The following is a 20,406-nucleotide window of genomic DNA, read 5'->3' as shown; positions in this document are numbered from 1 at the left end:
TGGCGCCTCAGTTGGACCAGCGTTCGTGCTGGACGTGCAGACCGCGTGAGACGACGCTTCATCCAGTCCCAAACATGCTCAATGGGGGACAGATCCGGAGATCTTGCTGGCCAGGGTAGTTGACTTACACCTTCTAGAGCACGTTGGGTGGCACGGGATACATGCGGACGTGCATTGTCCTGTTGGAACAGCAAGTTCCCTTGCCGGTCTAGGAATGGTAGAACGATGGGTTCGATGACGGTTTGGATGTACCGTGCACTATTCAGTGTCCCCTCGACGATCACCAGTGGTGTACGGCCAGTGTAGGAGATCGCTCCCCACACCATGATGCCGGGTGTTGGCCCTGTGTGCCTCGGTCGTATGCAGTCCTGATTGTGGCGCTCACCTGCACGGCGCCAAACACGCATACGACCATCATTGGCACCAAGGCAGAAGCGACTCTCATCGCTGAAGACGACACGTCTCCATTCGTCCCTCCATTCACGCCTGTCGCGACACCACTGGAGGCGGGCTGCACGATGTTGGGGCGTGAGCGGAAGACGGCCTAACGGTGTGCGGGACCGTAGCCCAGCTTCATGGGGACGGTTGCGAATGGTCCTCGCCGATACCCCAGGAGCAACAGTGTCCCTAATTTGCTGGGAAGTGGCGGTGCGGTCCCCTACGGCACTGCGTAGGATCCTACGGTCTTGGCGTGCATCCGTGCGTCGCTGTGGTCCGGTCCCAGGTCGACGGGCACGTGCACCTTCCGCCGACCACTGGCGACAACATCGATGTACTGTGGAGACCTCACGCCCCACGTGTTGAGCAATTCGGCGGTACGTCCACCCGGCCTCCCGCATGCCCACTATACGCCCTCGCTCAAAGTCCGTCAACTGCACATACGGTTCACGTCCACGCTGTCGCGGCATGCTACCAGTGTTAAAGACTGCGATGGAGCTCCGTATGCCACGGCAAACTGGCTGACACTGACGGCGGCGGTGCACAAATGCTGCGCAGCTAGCGCCATTCGACGGCCAACACCGCGGTTCTTGGTGTGTCCGCTGTGCCGTGCGTGTGATCATTGCTTGTACAGCCCTCTCGCAGTGTCCGGAGCAAGTATGGTGGGTCTGACACACCGGTGTCAATGTGTTCCTTTTTCCATTTCCAGGAGTGTACAAGGAATGGTCAGAGCTAAAACACATTTTTCCGTAGCTAAAGTGTACGAAAGGCGTCACAAGGCAGAATTATTGCACGCTATGTATGAAAACGAAAATAACTGCGCATATGTTTATTTTTATATCCAATATTAACTGAAATAAACAGAGTGAAAAATATTCGAGTCGAAAGACGCAGGTCACACCAGACTGTTTGATGAGTTCAGCTGATACATATGCTTGTCCGCAAAGTTACGTTACTGGCAAATAAAGCTAATATTTTTACTCAGAATATCTGTCATTTCTTCGATCGAAGGTGTTATCTTGAGATTTCGCTTTGGAAAGCAGTTGCTTGAAATGAGAGAAAAAGGATTATCACAAGAAGACAAAGAAATGTAGAGTAATCGGTGCGTAACATTTATCGTAAGTCTGACAGAAGAAATAAAAAGCAGGTTACCAGAAAATTTGACGTTGATGAGAAAACTTTACAGAATAAGTGTTGAAGAAGCTCTTAATCACAACAAAGAAAATCTAATTGATGTAATGGCTCAGTTCATAAAAGTGTAGAGTTTGTGGCAAGATTGGATAATTAGTGGCGACAAATTCATTTGTTGAACTGGAACGAGACCAAATACACAAAAAAATTTTGGAATGAAGTATTGTATTTCAAGGTGCTCAAGGGGAATCCGAATTTGAGGAATTAGCGACTTTGTGATTACTCTCCTAATACTGCCTCATTCCAATGCCGATGTTAAGGCACTATTTAGCAGTATGAATGTAATAAAAAACAAGCAGAGGAACAGAATGAAGTTAAATCTTTTAATTGCTATATTAAGAATATGCAATGGTTTGAGGTTGGAAGGAAAATGCTGCAACGAATATGAAAATCCAATAATAGTTGTAAAACAAATCGGTACCAAAGAATCGTATCAATCTGAAACCTACGGTGATAATGATGCAGACAAAAATGATTCATTTGAAGAAGACGCATTCATTTAAATAATTAGCTGTTGTTATAGAACTTCTTGTATATTTCTGACCTTGACTTGCTGATTTATTTATTGTATGTTCATTTCATAATTGTGAATATTTTATTACTTAATAATAAAGGAAGCTAATTACTGATACTTATTGTTTTCTTTCGTAATAATTAAAAACATTTCGTGGAAATTATAGCGATTATGAGAGTAAGAGCATTTTTGTTACTGTTTTTATGGTGGTTTTGTGCTCTTGAAACTGGTGGGGAGCTCCTATTAACTGTTGGCAACCCCAGATCATTGTACACATTATATTCACAGAGTCTTTGTATGACGAGTCAGAGATAATATGGTGCTCGCAATCGTAAGGAGTTTTTGAGCCATATAAATTTCTTGCTCGGTTATGCAACGTTGATACCAAGGTTATTTAAAAGGAAGGTTGGACCCGAAGCTAAATCGGCTGTGATTGGCTGGCGCAGTGACGTCACTGTAGGAGTAAAGTGAGGCAGCGGCTAGCACAGCAAGCGACTCTACTCAGGACAAGCAACTTGCAACCGAACCGCCGAATCTTTCCATCAGTAAATGGGATATGTTCTCAACTGACTCGGTTGTTTTAACCCCCTCCACTGACGGAATGACCCGCTTCCTAATTCCGTATTTATAAAACCAATACGGACTTGTAGCTGTCACGCCTTTGCGCTTACTGCTACGTATTTTAACCGTAAATAGCTCAGTCCTAATGGTAAGAGGTAGTAGTGAATTCACGTTGTTAATATTTGCATACAGCACAGCTGCCACAAGCTCAGCTCACTTTTACTCCACTCCTACCCTCGCCATTGCACCACATTAACTAGGTGCTACGTGGACCTTGCTAAATTCACTTGCGTATACATTTTTCACCGTTACTCGCCAATATTTACCTAATGATTAGTACACTCCTAACCGGACTATTTCCCTAAGAGCTGTGATGATTGAACGGGTTCGATCCATGGCCTACAGTGCCCTACAGTTCACACGGTAACACTGCCTACCTGACCCACTTAACTTGGTAGTGAGCTTATGTATCCAATCACCACTGCTAGCAGCAGTGGATAATCCTATCAGCACGACGAGAGCAGCAGACTTACCGTCGAATCCTCCTGAAAATACTTATAACTACGGTCGCCAGCTCTGAAGGAGCAAAAGCATAAATCAATTTTTGGCTCGTTTCAAAGTGAAATGGCTTGAGTTGAATTTAAACTTAATTCTGAATATTACTATTTCTGATCATTCTAGATGATTCTACAAAGCAAATACTCTCTCAATTTCTGTGAGTTGGCTTGGTAATTACTACCAAGACAGTTTATGCAACTTGGGTTAACAAAATTCTATCCTTCAACTTATTTAATGATTTTGGATATTACTCTTTGGACAATTGATACAGAATTAGTTAAGTGACTTTACTTGAACGGTTACTCAGAAAAATTTAAGTAACTATAAATAGGCGACTCATTCTGGTGTGACCATTGCTCTTTTCAACATTCTTATACGCTAAAGTATTCTACAACCAAAAGAATTGTAAATGAAAGAGGCGATGGTGGCCTCAGTCTGATTTCACTATACTATGTTTGAGGTTACTACACTTTACAATGAACAACATGCGTCGTAATTTTACTCATTACTATATTCTGTCCTCTGCACTTGCATAAAAGAAAACTGGTATTCTCCTTTTACATGTATACAAAGTTCGACTTAACAATTGCAAGCAGTCTTGCCTTGGGTAGACGTGTCGGTGCTGGTGGTGAGATGCATGTGACTAACGCAGCTCTTCACGCCTCATGCCCTTAATGGCAGCTGGAACTACGAGCTGTAGCACTCGTATAAGCTGCTGCACGTCCGCCATAAAATCTGGGCGCAGGAACTCTTACAATCAGCCCCAGTGGCATAGAGGCGGCTTCAACAACCATTCGCCGCGTTTCACTCCAAAAACGGCGACGATATTCGCCTCTTCTCTGTTGCACAATCACTTTTGCGTGAGCACAGTTACGCACGTCCGATCACGTCAACACTCCCCAGGCCATTCCATTGTTCACTCCCTGTGTCTCCAGCTACCCCTAGCTACACTCGTATCACCAAGAGTGGGGGCGTTCCCCTACCACCTTTTTACCGAAATCATTTAGTATTTAAGAATATTTATATTTATTACCCTGGAGTTCATACCAGTCATAATGATTTACTACTAGCACTTTACAACATTAAATTATACAGTAATAACTTATAATTACCAAGAAAAAGAATACATTTGACTCCGAGAGCTTAGTGCATTGTCTGACAGGTAGCGCTAATTCCCAGTTTCGCCAATAGATGGCATCAGGGTGCACTCCCTGGCAGTATCATACAAGCGCGCCCGTTTCCGATGCGCGGGCTCCAAATTACTGTCAGCCCACCATCATTTCAGTTCCGTTACAAACTACTTATAACAACAATAAGTTCTCAGGAAATTATTTAAAACAGTTGATTTACCTGTTTAGATGTTTCCAGTGGAAGAAGAGTGCCGTTGTCTCGATTTCCGCATCTGTGCTGCTGCTGCTGCTTTCTGCATTTTATGCTTCGTATTGAGGAACCGCATGCGAATGAAAAGTCGTGTTCTGACATACAGTTTTATAAAGTGTGACGAAAATTCCGGATATTTAGTTTGGACAGCAGTGCATACTGTTTTCACTATATTTTTTTCCTTGGAAATACTATCCAATCCATTAAATTCATTAAAAATTAGTTCAAACTGAGACGCCTTATGTAGCCACTCATCTGTTGCAACTGTAAGCCCACCGCGACACAGGGCTTCAATCTAACCATAATTTCCATTTGTTGGAGGACTTAAAATGACAGCAGACGGCGTTCCCAGTGTCTCGTCACAGTTCTTTGCACGATATGCAATGTAGCCTGCCAGGTAACGGAATCCTTCTGCACAGCAGTCACATCCCTCTTTGACAGCAGATTCTCATGGTGCAGGTTGAAGAGGAAATTTAATGTCTCGTAGCTCTTTTCCACCATCTATCATTTGCAGTGCTTCGCTCATGTCAGGCAAAACTCCTGCGAACAGATGTGACATCAAAAATCCGTCACACTCATCTGCCTCTACTGATGTGTCACTTGACAGAGGAATGTCATGAGCATTGTGTCCCAGCAGTAACAGCCGTAATCGATATTTTACTTCTGTTGGACAAGGGTTCAAATGGAAATGACCAGTTCCTCTCATCTGTGAGAAAAAATTTTCCATTGCATCCTGGTTCAATCTTGCAGTTAAAATACATGTTATTTGTAATGGCGGAAGGTCTGAAAACAGTCCAAATAATGACCGACCAGTTGTCATAATGCCTTTCTGGAATGGGAGCAAGTGATTTGCATTGCCTACGCGCGTTTTTTCGGCACTCTCAATATTCTTTCTTGAACATCCTTATGCATCCCATAACCACATGATAACGCATTCTTATCCTACCTCCGAGCATTCAGAATGTCAAATGCGTCGTTTGCTAACTGAAAAAAATTTGCTGTTTCCTCTTCTTCAGGCATTAGGTACTTTATGGCTTTAGCTGTGGTACTCGAAAAAAGTTGCATTGCCAAATAAACCATTTGACGCTCTCTCCCCTTGACACTGAGATGAAGCTGTGACAGTTTAGGACACAACTTCATTTCACTCATATCTAATGCGAGCAGTCTTTCTAGAATAGATTTATTAACAATTTTCCCACTTGGAAGCTTTAGTCCGTCATCCAGAAAGTGGTTCCTCATTAATTTAAACAAATATGGAACATCTGAAAACACCGATTCGTTTATTTTCATACTGCGGATTGGAAAAGCAGGAATTTGTTTCTGTCACATTAAAATATTTCCACACAGATCGATTTTTTGTTCCAAGGTCGCACACTACCGCAACAACATCGTAACCAACATGTACAGAGCAGATAATACTGTTTAACCGATCAGCTGTTATTTGTGTGTCAAAATCATAGTAAATGAGTTGCTTCCACCCAGAAAACAAACCACGTACCATAACAAATAGCACGTTACTGTGTGGCCCTACAACACGATCTTCAGCAGGATCATAAATAATATTGCTGTCTACATTCATTTCGTCGAATGATAGCACACACACACACACGTTCAGTTTTTGTCAATACAGATGAGTGGGATTTCATTAGTTGCAAAACATCTGTCAGCACACCAGGAAAGCATCTGAAAGAGCGTGACGTCCATCTCTTAAGTGTTGTCAGTCCTGGAAGTGGGAAACCGACCTGATTTCTTAAAAACAAATAACACTTCCTAGACACAGCACGAAGTATAACCGCTTTACAAATATGTTCCCTTTGCCATTTTGCTCGTTTCTTTCCACTCAACAAGCAGTTTATCTGTGTTTTTGAAAACAATTTGCCTAATATTTGAGTCACTTTCTCCTGCACTTGCTTCTTTTGACACTTTTGTTGATATTTTATTTTCTCACCACAAGCTTTCACTTTGAGTTTCAAACGCTTCTCACTACACCTGAGATTTGCACACACAGCTGTCAGTCTGCGGTTCCTGTATTCTAATTCTTCTATACGTTTACAGAGTTCGCTGATATGTTTACTATCAGTGTCACAGTCATCTGTCGCTGTTGACTGGTCTATTTTTCTTTTTTTCGGAGACACACTAGCCAGGTGCTCAATTGCATTTTTCATTGTCTTTCTTGCCTGCAACCTGTCTGCCCTACTCAGAGAAACTGCGTCATCAGGGCCTGAATTTCCACTAACACTGGGAACACTTTCTGGTATATTCACACTCGGCACTGCGTCTGGTTTAAGTGTTTTCTTCGGCGGTAGATTGAGAAGTTCTGCTCGCAAGTCACGTAGATAATCATCGGATGTGACATGCAACGAACAAACAGTTGATGTCGCAACATTGAAGCGATCTTTTCGGTGGCACTTCATAATCCAGGCCTTCTCCACTTTAACGTCTTTTGGGAACGAATGATAAATTATATCCATGCCTTTTGTCCTTCGGCTGTACGACAGAAGCCCTGTTACAGCACACCCAGGCATTTTAAGGCAACACTTTTACAAAGCACCGCAACAACACCACAAACTAAAGCAAAACAACAACACCGGTAAAACAGCTCTTTTGGCGCCTCGACACAACGTGCTCCTTTGCTGACGTCATGCGCAGAACGACGAAATATTCGCAGATGTACGCAGGCCATTTGGGCCCCACCCTGGTTGATACTATTTCATAGTTTGTAGGTTATTAAGTAGCTGATAGGAAGATTAGGTCTGTAAGATTTATAACACATTGTTGAACAAAACCCCATGCTTCAGTGTCGCAGATTGCGCAAATGATTACTGAAAACCCGGCAGTTCAAATTTCTAGATGTTTAAGTACACAGTAAACTCTCTGGGAAAGCTCACGTTCAAAATCTTGTTCAGAGGGTCAATGCTGACGTTCTTACTATTCGAACGGTATCTGAAGTAAGCGATAGTTCGACACAAAAATTAGACAACCTTTCTCATTTTCATTCGCTTATTACATATGGTATTATATTTAGTGTAACTTTTCCCATTCTCAAAGGATATTTTTGGCTCGTCAAATAGACGTACTTGACAATGGAGATAAACTCCGAAACTTTCTGTCGTGAATAAAGATTAGTTGGAATTCAGTATCCTCAGTGGCTAAGTAAGTGGAATGGCAGTTGTAAACATTATCTAGTGCTGAGAGTGATAATAATAGCTGAACCCGATGCGTGTTGCAATATGTAATAAACCTCCAACACTTCCAGTCAGTGAGAATAGCATCGCAGTGACCCTACTGTTATATTTTCGTACTACATCTTCACGTTCACTCTAATAGTCAATTTTGACACAAGTTGCAAGGCAGGACGCGTAAATGTTTCACTCAGGAAGCCGACGGACAGGCATAGTGTATACAGTTTCCTCATTGACATTGTTTTTGTGTTGTGGTAGTAAAACGTAGTCTCTGTATTGCTCTCCCTGCAACATTATTCTTCTGTATGTTGATTTTTATTCATCTAAAGTCCCTAGATATTTAGCTGCATCGATAACCTGTAATTTTTAGCATTTATCGTGCAAAAGAAATTCACCGAAATTCTATTAGAACTCATAAGATGGACCTCACTCTTTCTAGTGACCAGGGGCAGTTTCCACTTTTTATACGACTCAGATATTGCATCGAAAATAATTTTGTAATTTCACCAGGCAATTCAACAAAGACTTCATCTTTAAATAGTCTGCCAGTTGTTAATATTGTTTCCTAAATCGTAAGTACATGTTTAAGAACGCTAAAGGGACAATCACTTGAGTTTCAGTAGATGTGGGCCCTCGAATTATTAGATGCACTGCCATGTCGGAGACGATATCCGATATCTGATATATGTTTAGAAGCCGTTTGAGAGAGACAGCCTTCTCCCATCGTTTCTTCCTCCGAAAATGGTAGAAATGATTTATGCGAAACGTTATTAAAATGATATACATGTATAAACCTCAACATGGTGGAAAATATTTAAAGACGAACGGCACTTGCGCCGCTCACTTGTAGCGTTGTATCTCTGGTGCGCTACATAAAGTAAAAGTAACCGTCGCATAAAATCAAAGTTCACGCAGCACAGGCTTGCAGTACAAGCTTGCGTCAGTACAGCATCCATCCACAGGAAAGGTGCCATTCGTAATGGGAGCTAGTGTCTTCAGTGTATGGTCTGTGATGATGCTTGTAGCATGTGACAGCGAAACGCAGCCGGTCTGGAATTGGCACGTCGATCTGAAGATCTGACAGTTATTCCCATGACTTAAAACTCATGAAACCAGCAAGAAGGGCTGAATAACTTTAGCCCTCTAAAATTTTTATACAGATCATGAAACTCTTAACCTGACAGCAGTATAAATGCATCTATAAGTTCTTACATCTTTCCCCTAGAATTTAAATTCTCGCCTGATGCGACTGAATTTTGTTGTTTCAATCAAACATACTTCACGTAATTGTTTAAATATCTTCGGGGGTCTACAACGTAGACGATTACTTTAAGAACTGTTTACACGTTACAATTAATTTGTTTTTTTGCATTTTTCACAGCAGGACTTTTAGGTTTTTTTTTTTTTTTTTTTTTAATTCTCGATCTTCCGATTAGTTTGATGCGACCGCAACGAATTCCTTTCCTGCACTAACTTCCTCTTCTCAGAGTAGCACTTGCAGTCTATGTCCTGAGTTATCTACTGGGTGTATTCCAATCTATCTCTTACTCTACAGTTTTTACCTTCTACAGCTCCCTGAAGTACCATGGCAGTTATTCCCTGGTGCCTTAACAAATGTCCTATCATCCTGTCCTTTCTTCTTGCTAGTGTTTTCCATATGTTCCTTTCTTCAGAGGTTCTGCTAAGAACCTCCACATTCCTTATCATCCCACCTGAATTTACATAGTCTTCTCTTGCACCACATATTCTCCGTTTCAGTTTTCCGACTGTCCCTGATTCACTAACATACAAGGCTGTACTCCAATCGTACATTCTGAGAAATTTCTCTCTCGAATTAAGACCTACGTTTGATACCAGTAGACTTCTCCTGGCCAGGAATGCCCTTTTTCCCTGTTTTAACTGCTCTTATGTCCTCCTTGCTTCATCCGTCGTGAGTTGTTTTTCTGCCTAGGTAGCAGAATTCCTCAACCATGTCTAAATAGTGACCACCAATTTTGATGTTCAGTTTCTCGTTGCTTCTCATTACTTTTGTAATATCTCAGTTTACTCTCTACTCCTGTCCTGTAGCATTCGACCGTTCATTCTATTCAACAGATCCTGTAATTTTTCTTCACTTGCAGCGAGGATAGCAATGTCATCTGTGAAGCATATGACATATATCCATTTATCCTGAATTTTAATCCCAGTCTTCATCCTTTGTTTTATTCCCTTCATTGTTTCTACGACATATGGAGCGAACGGTGGGGGCGGAAGACTGCTTACCTATCGTACACACTTTTTAATCCGATAACTTCATTCTTGGTCTTCCAGTCGAATTTTTCACTCGTTGTTATTCTACATATTCTGTATCAGCCGCCTTTCCGTATAGCTTACCCCTATTTTTCTCAGAATATCAATCATCTGGCACCAATGCGCATTGTTAAACTCTCATTCTAGGTTGAGAAATCTTATGAATCTATCCTGATTTTTCTTCAGTCTTGTTTCCATTATCAAGCACTACGTCAGAACTGCCTCTCTGCTGTCTTTACTTCTTTTAAAGCCAAACCGATCGTCAACTAATCAGTCTTCAGTTTTCTGTTACATTCCTCTCCATATTATTGTCTCCAGTCTGGTTGCATTACTTGTTACACTGATTTAGACTTTGCCATTTTCGGAGTTGTGTCAGTGGCATGTTTCAGAGTGTGTGATCGTACGTCGCCATTCTCACACATCAACTTGAATAATCTTTTGTTTGCTAATTACCCTAATGACTTTAGAAATTCCGACCCATCTCAACTGCTTTACTTGATCTCAAGTTTTCCAGAGCTCTTTTAGATTCTGACTAATACGGGATCCCATGGATCCCATATCGATTCTAACTCCTTCTTCTAGCACATCATAGAGGTCTTCACTACTCCATCTACTCGCTCCCTCTCTGCGTTTGACAGTGGAATCACCACTGCGGTTTTATATCACCACCTTTGCTTTTAATTTCATCTAAGGTGGTTTTCACTTTTCCATATGCCGAGTCAGATCTCCCTACGATCATTTTCTTATTTTCTTTTCGATACCTTCAGTCTTTCCTGCAGCCATTTCACGTCGGCTGCCCTGCATTTCTGTTTATTTCATTCATAATAGATTTATGTTGCACTAATTCTGTGTTTCCCTAAAAGTTTTTGATCTTCCTTCTCTTGTCGGTCAACTGAAGCATATCTTCTGTTGCCCAAGGTTTCTTCGGAGTTAGCTTCGTTGTACCTGTGTCTGACTGTCCCACATCTGTGATTGCCCTTTCAGACATATACACTCCTCTTCAACCGGACTGCCTATTGTGATATTCCTTATCGCAGTAGCCACATAGTTAGAGAACTCCAAACGCATTTCTTCATTTCTTAGCTCTTCCATGACCTACTTATTCCTGAATAGTTCTTAAACTTCAGTTTACTTTTCTTCATCATTAAATTGTGATCTGAATCTATATCTGCTCCTGAGAACGCCTTACAATCCAAAACCTGTTTTCGAAATCTCGAAGATGATGATTTGTAAGTGAGGACGCTAACAGCATTGTCATCAGCTCCCACGGGGTCTGTCTGGTTGTGACGTAATCTACCTGGAATTTTTCCATGTGGTCGGGACTTTTACAGATATAACTCCACCTCCATTATTGAGTACACATTCCGCTGTTACCACCTGAAATGTATTGTATGTGTCACCATTCCTCGTCTGTCATTACTATTGCCAAGCTCATATTCTCATGTAACTCTTTCTTCTATTCCCTCGCCTGCAACTGTGTTTCAACCCCCTATGATTATTAGATTTCATCTCCCTTTACCTTGTCAGAATCCTCATATCGTTTCTCTAGCTCTTCATTTTCTGCTAGCGGCGTTTGCTCATATAGCCTACCTGAAGTGTCATTGTAGGTATTGGTTTGCTCCCGGACCTGCTAAGAACAGCCCTATTACTGAACTGTTCTCACTAGTTACTCCCTGCCCTGCTTCCCTATTCATAACGAATCCGACTCTCGTTATACCATTTTATACTGCCGTTGATAGTACCCCACGTTCGTCTGACCAGAAATCCTTGCTGTTTCACTTCACTGACCTGCTCTCCCCCACTATATCTAGACTGAGTCGTTCCAGTTTCCTTTCCAGACTCCCTATCACACTGAAAATTCTGGCATTTCATGCTCCGACTCGTTGAATCTTATCCCAGCGTTGGTTATTCCACCTGTTGCTCATTATCACCTCTCCCTTGGCGGTCCATTCCTGGATATCTGAATGGGGAAATAATCTTCTGCCAATGAAGAGATCAACACGACACTTTTTCAGTTACAGGTCACATGTCCTATGGATACACCTCATGTGTCTTTAACTCAGTGGTTTACATTGCCTTCTGCATCATCATGCTGTTGATAGTTCCTGAGTCTTCTGTCTCTTGGGAGCAGTTTCCCACCCCAAGGACAAGAGAGTGTCTTGAACCTTTGTCCGCTCCTGACTGACAAGGCCGTTAGCAGAATGAGACTGACTTCTTATGCCGAAAGTCTTCGGCCATCATTACTGATGATTTTTAGTCGAAATTTAAGCAATGGCTAGGTTCGATCCAGGGGCCTAGTATTGTAGCCCATATGCCCATGCCTTACTGTTCATATTTGTTTTAAGTAAAGTATGTATATTGAAGACTCGCTTTCAAGCTTGTCCACTGGGCCTTTAGTGACAAATTGTGGACCCGTATGTCTCGCATGACATTTTTTTATTGAACTCATAATATTGATGTTCCTATAATGTAGCTTACTATTAGGTTAACTAGGAAACCATAGGAATGATAACTGCATCAGGGCTATAGTGTCTTTGGTGTAACTGTATTAGTGGTGTGGTGTGAACTACGGTTTATGAAGGCTCTGCTATTTGCAAACTACCCATAAACTGTGATTCTATTATCAAAACGTGATGTACGCTTTAAATAAGAACTGTGACGTGAGTGATCCCTGAGAGCTGGTGTTGTGAATTGGCAGGAGCCAATTCACGGAGTTTCGAGGAAGCCGAAAGGCACGCGATTAAGCTCACGCAGGCTGACGTGAGGTCTGGAACAGGTCAGAGAAATAAGACTAGCAAAACAAGAGTAACTGGTAGAATACTTAACTTTAATCCACAATTGGAGTACATCGGTCTGATGGTTCATGCTTCATTAGATACATAGCAAAGGATAAATGGCCCCTTGCTAGGTCGTAGCAAATGACGTAGCTGAAGGCTATGCTAACTATCGTCTCGGCAAATGAGAGCGTATTTGTCAGTGTAGCTTCGCTAGCAAAGTCAGCTGTACAACTGGGGCGAGAGCTAGGACGTCTCACTAGACCTGCCGTGTGGCGGCGCTCGGTCTGCCATCACTGACAGTGGCGACACGCGGGTCCGTCGTATACTAGCGGACCGCGGCCGATTTAAAAGCTACCACCTAGCAAGTGTGGTGTCTGGCGGTGACACCACAGCTGGGATGGTTTTCAGTTCAAACATTCACACCAACCCCGCTGTACGCCGGATCATACGAAAGTAACGCAAGAAGGCGAGAACAATATCACTGTAGCCAGTATCCGAGAAGTAATGGGTTTCCTTTGTACATTTTAGTAAACATTTCATTTATCATAGTTTATATTGCTACTTTGTTTCCTCTCTGAGCTTTTTTCGTGCCCCCAGCAGCCCGTGTCCCGAGCGGCTGCCTTATTTCCCTTGACGTTCCACATTCAGAGAATTTCACATTCTAAATAAATCCTCCCTTAGCGTCGATTTACGTTTGCTACATTTCTTTCCCTCTGAGGCCCACACACGTGCACGCTAGCGATACGGCAAATATCGAATACGAGATGATTATGTAAATAAAAAGGCTGCATAGATCTCTGTCTGTACTATAGACTTCATATCAAAAGCCTGGTTTGGCTGAATGCAAGCAGACATCGAAGAAGGTATCATCTTTGGAATAAGGGTACAGCTGACCACCGCACATGTTGTAATCGATTCTCTTTGTGTCCTGTAAATACCTCGTACGAATATTTTCCACCTTCTATCCATTCCCGCATGAAGCCCAAAATTGACCTACAATATCCCTCGGTATGAAACTTAGTATTATCGTACTGGGCGTCTTTAGTGAGGATCCATGAATCTATTCAATTTAGCACTTGTTCATACACTACTGGACATTAAAATTGCTACACCACGAAGATGACGTTCTACAGACGCGAAATTTAACCCACAGGAAGAAGATGCTGTGATATGCAAATGATTAGCTTTTCAGAGCATTCACACAAGGTTGGCGCCGGTGGCGACACCAACAACGTGCTGCCATGAGGAAAGTTTCCAATCGATTTCTCCTATACAAACAGCAGTTGAGCGGCGTTGCCTGGTGAAACGTTGTTGTGATGCCTCGTGTAACGAGGAGAAATGCGTACCATCACGTTTTCGACTTCGATAAATATCGGATTGTAGCCTATCGCGATTGCGGCTTATCGTATCGCAATATTGCTGCACGCGTTGGTCGAGATCCAATGACTGTTAGCAGAATATGCAATCGGTGGGTTCAGAAGGATAATATGGAACGCCGTGCTGGATCCCAACGGCCTCGTATCACTAGCAGTCGAGATGAGAGGCATCTCTGTAACGGATCGTGCAGCCACGTCTCGATCCCTGAGTCAACAGATGGGGACGTTTGCAAGACAACAACCATCTGCACAAACAGTTCGACGATGTTTGCAGCAGCATGGACTATCAGCTCGGAGACCATGGGTGCGGTTACCCTTGACGCTGCATCACAAACAGGAGCGCCTGCGATGGTGTACTCAACGACGAACCTGGGTGCACGAATGGCAAAACGTCATTTTTTCGGATGAATCCAGGTTTTGTTTACAGCATCATGATGATCGCATCCGTCTTTGGCGACATCGCGGTGAACGCACATTGGAAGTGTGTACTCGTCATCGCCATACTGGCGATTCACACAGCGTCATGGTATGGGGTGCCATTGGTTAACGTCTCGGTCACCTCTTGTTCGCATTGACGGCACTTTGAACAGTGGACGTTACATTTCAGATGTGTTACGACCCGTGGCTCTACCCTTCATTCGATCCCTGCGAAACCCTACATTTCAGCAGGATAACGCACGCCCGCATGTTGCATGTCCTGTACGGGCCTTTCTGGATACAGAAAATGTTCGACTGCTGCCCTGGCCAGCACATTCTCCAGATCTCTCACCACTTGGAAACGTCTGGCTGAGCAACTGGCCCTTCACAATACGCCAGTCACTACTCTTCACGAACTGTGGTATGGTGTTGTAGCTGCTTGGGCAGCTGTACTTGTACATGCCATCCAAGCTCTGTTTGACTCAATGCCCAGGCGTATCAAGGCCGTTATTAGGGTCAGAGGTGGTTGTACTGGGTACAGATTCTCAGGATCTATGCACCCAAACTGCGTGAAAATGTAATCGCATGCCAGTTCTAGTGTAATGTATTTGTCCAATGAATACCCGCTTATCATCTGCATTTCTTCTTTGTGTAGCAATTTTAATGGCCAGTAGTGTATGATCGGATGTGCTGGTCAGCCAGACTGTATGCCACTGATCGAAAAAGGTGGTAGTCAGAAAGAGCAACGTATGGGGAATAGACGTGAGGGATAGGACTTCTCATTTCAACGTTTCCAAGCATATTTTGACGGGTTTTGCGACATGGGGTCGAGCATTGACCTGCTGCAAAATTACCTCTACGTGTGTATCGCTGTATTGTGGCCGTTTGTGTTTCAGTGCTGCGCTCGAAAGCATCAATTGCTTCGATAATGATGTCCTGCGACTGTCTTCGTCTGTTTCAGTAGCTACGTAAATGTTCTGTCTCTCACCGCCATGCCCATCTTCGACACCAAAATCACCGTTCTTAAGGCGTTGAAAACGTTCTCTGCACGTTCTTCCGCTAATGGTTCCTCTGCCACCGCGCGCCGCGGATTTGGAATACGCGCCAGACGCCATGGACGTCGAAGACCCCTGGACGTCTCTGCACCATCGCGCCGTAAGTCGTGGCTCCTACCCACTTCTTCTTAACTTATCTGCAGTTGAGGGAAATGTAGGATTTACCGGTAGGCATTTCCTACTTCATCTTTGTGTATTTACGGGAGAGGAACATCAGGGTTGGATGTGTGTCATCTTTATTAGTGGCGTGTTTCTGTCATCTAGTGTGGAATTAGTTTGTCATCATGTAGTTCTGCGGGGCCTTTCATCTTTGCAGCAGAGCTACGGGGCGTTTATATGTGGCCCTGTCATCATCAGGGGCTCCAAGGTTCCTGATCAGTGGATTTCCTGCTTCTTCCTTGCTGTCATAGAATCTTCTTGTTACTTCTTTGATACGTTGGAGGACTTCTGGTTCAGGCGTGCGTTCTCGTAGGAATCTCGTCGGGAACTGCGAGTTTACGTGCAGAACTCTTCTGAGTGCCTTGTTTTGCAAGGCTAGCAGTCTGGATAGATGTTTTGGTGGCAGCATTTCCCCACACGGTGCAGGCATATTCCATGATGGGGCGGATATATGAGCAGCCCATGGTCGCTGGAGAGAGTTGAGTGCTCGTTGAGGAGGGGGTAGAGAGCCCCCAGGCGCTGGTCAACTTTCCTTCGGACGGCAGTGATGTGGTGTTGCCAAGTAAGTTTTTCGTGCATTATGACTCCTCGATATGTGGCCATAGGTTGCCATTCCATCTCCTCTCCAAACAGTTGGAGCGCAGGTATCTGTATGGGTCTCTTCCGTGTGAAGATGATAGCTTGGCTCTTCTGTGCATTAAATTTCATTCTCCATTTGCGGGACCAGTTCTTGATGTTTCGGCAGGCGTCTCGTAGTCGGTGGTGCATAATTATGGCCCGTCTGCTCCGGGTGTAGACCGCTGTGTCATCCGCATATAGAGCCAGTTCTACGCGCGGTGTCCGAGGAAGGTCGGCTGTGTACAAAGAGTACAGGGTTGGCGCAAGCACTGACCCCTGCGGGACTCCAGCTGCGACAAGTCGTAGCGTCGGGGTGGTGTCGGCTTGCGCCTCCTGGCCCACGTTTAATGTGAGGGCGCCACAGTGGAACACGTGCTCCGAGCGGCCAATAGCGGCGGCCTCGATCATTTAAGCGCCTGCCTCTCGCTCAGCCAGCGAGTCTAATCGTTGCGTGTGTCTTGACATATCGCACCGATAACAGACAGCGTGTTTACCGTTCTTTGTTTCCATTACTTGTGGACGTCCTGGATTCATTTGGTTGTCTCTGTCACTCCGTTGCTTCTTGCGTGTTGTCGTAAGGTCTCTCACGATCGTCCGTCGTTGTCTCGTGTCCGTCCTTTCCGTTCGTTTGTTTGTTCGCGGGCCGCTCTCCGTTTGGTCCCGCCGCGCTTTCTCGGCCACCCCACGACCGTTCCGGTCGCGATTACAACATTTCCCTCACCATTGGTGTTATCCAGCATTTTAGGAGCCACAGCCGCAGAATTCTTCATGCTAAAGCAGAAAATTAAAACTTCCCGCAAATGGCGAGAAATGAGTTGACGTACTTAATCGGGAATAACCTTATGATGTAATCACAAATCAACTAATATTTTTTATGGCACTATGTTTACAGAGGCCTAAGCTTATAATATTACACCTATGACAACCACCTGAACCCCAATTGCCGCTACTGCCGTCTATTGCAAAACAGCGGAAGCAAATTGTAGGCCTAATACTTGCACTAACTAAATTTCAGTGTGTTGCTTCCGTATTGTAAACAGAAATATTGTGAAATCAGTATAGTGAAACCAATATAATGGAACCTCTACTCAATTTGATATCCAAGCGAAAAATATCTTTATATTTTATACACGGTCTTCTACCATGAGGGAGGGGAAATACTGAGTCCTCTACTACGTGAAGCCATAGTGCACACAAGGAATTCACTGCACACAATAGAAGCGCTTCTTCCATTCATACGCTGAGGGGGGGGGGGGGGAATTCGCTACACCAAGAATGAATTGTGCGACATGAACGAAAGTTGGTATTCGTCTTCTACGTCTGAAACATGTCTATTGAGATTTTTTTTTGTGTGTGTGTGTGTAGTGTGGACTGAAGAGATCATCCTTGATGACTTATTCTTCTAGGATGGGATGTAAGGTTCAAATGGCTCTGAGCACTATGGGACTCAACATCTTAGGTCATAAGTCCCCTAGAACTTAGAACTACTTAAACCTAACTAACCTAAGGACATCACACACACCCATTCCCGAGGCAGGATTCGAACCTGCGACCGTAGCAGTCCCGCGGTTCCGGACTGCAGCGCCAGAACCGCTAGACCACCGCGGCCGGCTGGGATGTAAGGATAAAAGGAAAACACTTTATTCATTACGCATTCAGTTAGGCTTGGGCACGCAATGGGTCCTTTAGCCTGCTGTCTTTGGTGATGTCTATCTCCTGTGGAGGGTGAAATGTGTCAAGGCTGTTATGTGTGACTGCTTCCTCGTGTGATGACAGATTGCCTACGGGGGGTGAAACGTTATTGACTTCGGTACGCGATACTTGTGCCATCTTGCAGGGTTTACCGTTTCTACCGATTGTAATTCTCGAACTCCGTCCCTAAGGGCATCGATCTTGTCAAAAACTCGTAGAGCCTTGTCATAGACCTTCTCTTGTATAGTGGTCTCGTGGAGTACGGTGCGGATGTCGACGTTTCTTGTCCACCATGGAGCTCCTGTGATCCATCGATAGCAAAAGTTTTGCAGCGCCTGGAGTTTGTTGTAGTTGGAGACGCACGTAGTTCCCCACGAGGTGGAGCCATACAACATTGTGGGTTCCACCGTTGCCTTATACAATCGGAGTTTAGTCTTAGGGTTGAGATCCTTACTCTTCAGGAACGGAATCAACGACCTGGCCATCTTCTGGGCTGCCGTCTTCTTCTCGTCAATATGCTGCGTAAAGAGTAATTTTTTGTCAAGGTAGACACCGAGATACTTCACTCCCTGTAACTTCACTCCCTGTAACCATGGGATAAATTGGTCAGCTATTTGGAGTCTGTCGTGCAGAACTGGTTTCCTCCGTGTGAACAGAACTGCTGCCGTCTTCGTCAGGTTGATCGTTATCTTATTTTGCAGCGCCCAGCGTTCCATTACAGCAAGTTGCCGTTGCATCCTAGCGATTAGCTGGTCCAAGTGTCGTCCAGTTGTCAGAAAGGCCGTATCGTCCGCATATAAACTCGCCGTAACAAGGGGGACTGTTGGGATGTCATTTATATATAAGTTGAAAAGTAGAGGCGAAATGACAGAGCCCTGCGGAATTCCTGCGGAGATCAGTTTCATTTCGGAGTTTTTATCGTCGACTCGGACATACAGTTTCCTGTCCTGCAGAAAGCTGTCTATGAGTCTAATGTAACAATCCGCAATAGGGGTAGTGTGATGCAGTTTGACGATAAGGTTGGGCCGCCACACCTTATCGTAAGCTTTTTCGATGTCAAGGAAGACACCAATCGTGAAGTGCTGCTTGTTGTATCCTTCTTGTATCCGTTCGGTGATCCGTAGAAGTTGAAGTTCGGCAGATAACTTGTCCTTGAAACCGAATTGTTCGGGTCTTATAACGTCATGCGCTGTAAGCGTGTCATGGAGCCTCTGCAACAGCACTCTCTCGAGCACCTTGCCAAGGGTGAGATTTCGTGCCAGTCGCGTCGAGCCTAGTTTACAGGACGACATTGGGTTGCGCCACTCGTTGCGTGGAATGAGTTGCATGCAAATGGTTTCATATTTGACTGTCGACACGGCGAAACCAGTTTACGCTTCAGTTCCGTCGTTTTGTGGGTTCCTGAGTCGTGTCTGAAATGAAAGTTTCGGCAGGTGCACGTCGCACGAGTAGTGATGGAGTTAAAACTTGTTGCGTCGAATCGCTGCATAAGAAAAAAATAAGAAACGTGTTTCGATTCGTGACTGGATGAAGAAAAGACGCCAGCTCGGTTGCTCAGCACTCTTGCTGAAATAATCTGTAATGGAAGGCCGAAGAAGTTCTTTTAAATATCTTAGAATGTCACCAGAACTATTCATGTTTCTTCTAAATAGAGTTAATTTTGCGATAAGGAATAAAGATACTGTATTGCATGAAGCACTTCGCCAGAACTGAAATTACAATCGAGAACACTCGACATGCTATAAGATGCGGATTTAGTTTGTAATGACACTTTTTCATATCAAATGGCTCTGAGCACTACGGGACTTAACATCTGAGGTCATCAGTCCCCGAGAACTTAGAACTACTTAAACCTAACTAACCTAAGGACATCAGACACATCCATGCCCGAGGCGGGATTCGAACCTGCGACCGTAGCGGCCGCGCGGTTCCAGACTGTAGCGCCTAGAACCGCTCGGCCGGCGACAATTTTTTCCGTTAGTGTTGTAACCTCCCCACAAAAATGAAAGATATAAATTATTTTTAAATGTTAATGGTAATCGTGCTCAACGTAACCTCCCAGCAAAAATAAAACAAAAGCCTATGATAATGAAAACGTATCAAAAGTTACTTCCCCACAAGATTACTGACTAATAATGATTCAAATGCTGTTGAGCTCCCACAAACATCGTTACATTGAAATAAAAGCGACTGTACCTT

Source organism: Schistocerca cancellata, chromosome 3 (assembly GCF_023864275.1).
Source record: "Schistocerca cancellata isolate TAMUIC-IGC-003103 chromosome 3, iqSchCanc2.1, whole genome shotgun sequence".
Taxonomy (NCBI): Eukaryota; Metazoa; Arthropoda; class Insecta; order Orthoptera; family Acrididae; genus Schistocerca; species Schistocerca cancellata.
The sequence above is the reverse complement of the archived record's forward strand: the minus strand, read 5'-3'. Positions refer to the sequence as shown.